The sequence below is a fragment of the Leguminivora glycinivorella genome, chromosome 1 (assembly GCF_023078275.1).
Source record: "Leguminivora glycinivorella isolate SPB_JAAS2020 chromosome 1, LegGlyc_1.1, whole genome shotgun sequence".
NCBI lineage: Eukaryota > Metazoa > Arthropoda > Insecta > Lepidoptera > Tortricidae > Leguminivora > Leguminivora glycinivorella.
The window spans coordinates 28350279-28353608 of record NC_062971.1 but is presented as its reverse complement, the minus strand read 5'-3'; the positions used below and the strand labels follow the sequence as shown (position 1 = coordinate 28353608).

The following is a 3330-nucleotide window of genomic DNA, read 5'->3' as shown; positions in this document are numbered from 1 at the left end:
TTAAGTTGCCATCCAGGTTGTTGGGGGTCTACCTGGTCCACGAGGTGCATCAGCTAACCCTAGGACTTCTTTGGTCATGTGTTCTGGTGGTCGCCGCATCACATGACCATACCACCTTAATCGGCCTTCTACGAATTTCTCTAGGATCGGTACCGCTCTGAAACTGCCTCTTACGTAGTTGTTCCGCACATGGTCAAGTCTCGTAACTCCGCCTGCCCATCTCAGCATTTTCATTTCAGCGCAGTGTATCTTGTTTTCCTGCTGTTTTTTGAGTGGCCAGCATTCAGCTCCATACGTCATTGCTGGGCGTACTGCTGTTTTGTATACTTTGCCCTTAATGTGTACCGGCATTCGACTATCGCAGAGTACACCCGTGAGCTCCCTCCATCTCATCCACCCCGTGTTTATCCGATGGGTAACATCCATGTCAATCGACCCATCATCACAGATAATAGAACCAAGGTATTTGAAATGAGAGACCCTTTTTAACTGATGGTTTTGTAAGTGGATGCTGGCGCTATTGTTGATGGTGCTGAAATTGCAGTGCATATACTCCGTCTTCTCCCTGCTCACACGCAGTCCTGCTCTTTCCAGCGCGTCCCTCCATTCCTCTACTATGCTTTGTAAGGTGCTGGGGTCTTCGCTTATGAGTACTATATCATCAGCGTAGAGAATGTCCCATGGCGGAGGTCGTTGTAGCTGTGATGTTAGATGGTCCATCACAAGGTTGAATAAGAGAGGACTGAGTGCCGAGCCTTGATGTACACTGACCTTCACTTGGAACTCTTCGCTTATTCCGGCTGGGCTTCGGACTCTTGCAGTTACGTCTCGGTACATGTCCTGGACGATGTGGATATACCGCTCTGGCACCCTATGTGCTCGGAGGGCCTGCCAGATTAGTTCCCTTGGTACCCGGTCGAAAGCCTTTTCCAAATCTATAAAAGTCATGTGTAAGTCGGATTTATTGGCTTTATATTTTTCCATCAGAATTCTAATCGAGTGTATAGCATCGGTCGTTGATTTGCCCGCGACAAATCCACACAGGTTTTCAGAAACGTTTGTAAGTTTGAGGAGTCTCCTATTTATGACCTATTCCCACATTTTAAAGGCGTGTGATATAAGCTTTATGGCTCTATAATTGCCACAAAGTCTAATGTCTCCCTTGTTTTTGTAAAATGGGATTAAAAAGCTTCTTCTCCATTCATCAGGAATGCCATCGATTAAAATTCTGTTGAAGAGCTTAGTTAGAAACTTAACCCCCTCGTTTCCCATTTTCTTCCAGAACTCGGCAGGAATTTCATCTGGTCCAGCGGCTTTATTGTTTGACATCGACTTGACTGACGCGAATACCTCTTCTGGTGTTATGCATGGCTTTATATTTTTCCATCAGAATTCTAATCGAGTGTACAGCATCGGTCGTTGATTTGCCCGCGACAAATCCACACTGGTTTTCAGAAACGTTTGTAAGTTTGAGGAGTCTCCTATTTATGACCTATTCCCACATTTTAAAGGCGTGTGATATAAGCTTTATGGCTCTATAATTGCCACAAAGTCTAATGTCTCCCTTGTTTTTGTAAAATGGGATTAAAAAGCTTCTTCTCCATTCATCAGGAATGCCATCGATTAAAATTCTGTTGAAGAGCTTAGTTAGAAACTTAACCCCCTCGTTTCCCATTTTCTTCCAGAACTCGGCAGGAATTTCATCTGGTCCAGCGGCTTTATTGTTTGACATCGACTTGACTGACGCGAATACCTCTTCTGGTGTTATGCATGGTATCGCACCCTCTATGGATGGGTTTTCGAGGAGATGCTCTCTGGGAAAAGTTTCATTCAGTAATTTGGAATAGTACTCTTTCCATCGGTTATTAATATCATCGTTCGATGTAAGCAGCTGGCCTTGCTCGTCTTTAATAAACTTGGTTGAATGTGTATCTTTACTATTCCTGTGTCTTTGTTTCGCGAGTTTGAAGATATCATTGTCATTTGAGGCAGCCTCGAGTTTTGCGTAAAAGTCATCTTTCGACATAGCCCTGGCTTGTGCTACAACACGCTTTGCGGTTTTCTTTGCCATTTTGTACATTTCTAGGTCTTGTTGGTCTAGAGTGGCCTGCCATTTTTTGAAAAGTGTTTTCTTGACTTCCAACTTCTCGTTGACTTCGTCATTCCACCAGCTTGTATCCCTGTTGCCGTTAACGGCGCCTTTGGATATCCCAAGATATTGTTTAGCTTTTTGGGTACAGTGCGATTGAAAGTCACTCCACATTTTATTGGCAGTCTCCTCCCCTTCAGCCATCGCCTGAGTATATTCAGTAACGTCTTTGCATAGTTTTAGCCCTTCTTCTCGCTCTAATTTGTGCCAGCGGATTCTAACGGATTTGTCTTTCTTCACCTTGATAGGTCTGGGAGTTATAAATTCAGCCACTAGTAAACGATGTTGTGATGTTAGCGGTTCTCCGGGAATGATTTTACAATCTCTAAAAGTTTTTAACCGATCACGATCCGCTAAAATGTAGTCTATTTGACTGCAAGCTCCACCGCTTTTATAAGTTATGAGATGTTTTGAAGTTTTCGAGAAGAACGTGTTGAGAATAGCTAGATCATGTGTGAGCGCAAATTCTAAGATGCACTCTCCTTGTGAGTTAATGTTGCCATACCCACTATTGCCATGTATTCTTTGGTAATTGATAGATGTCTCGCCAACATGGCCATTAAGATCACCGCCAACGTACCTGAATTCACTGCTTGGGATAGATCGCATCAGTTCATTTAACTCTTCCCAAAATTGATCTTTTTCCGCAGTTGAGCAGCCGACTTGTGGGGCATACGCGCAAATGACATTCATTGTAACGTAGTACATTTTCTTGGTCGTAATTAATTTTTTTTTATAAATCTAAAATCGAAATTTCTTTAATTTTATTTTAATTCAAATCCTCAATTGGTGCAAAAATACTTGCATCCACACATGTATGCACCTTTCTGCATAATCTGTGCATGGGTTGCCAGATAGCTAAAAATAACCCATTTTATGAGATTTTTAATTGTTACTCCAGTACATTTTGATAAATTAAATTAATATAATTATATAAAAATAATGCAAAAAATTATCTTAAATACATAACAAAATACAGTAATATTAATACTCTAAATAAGAGGCCTGTCTGGAGTGACAATCTTACTATGTACATCATAGTAAATCTTTCATGACTCTGATGGAGTCTCAAATAAATATAATATATTAATTCGATATATTATGTCTTCCTGGGTTTGTCACCCTATGTCCTTGATTGCTCCATATGCAAATAGGTTAATGATCTTGGGTGGTCCATTTCC

The 3330-nt window shown here is 41.4% G+C and overlaps 1 pseudogene; it reads right to left on the bottom strand.

Annotated features, from left to right (window-relative positions):
• Window positions 1-1796, bottom strand: LOC125225105 (annotated as a pseudogene).
• Window positions 1797-3330: the final 1534 nt, after the last annotated feature.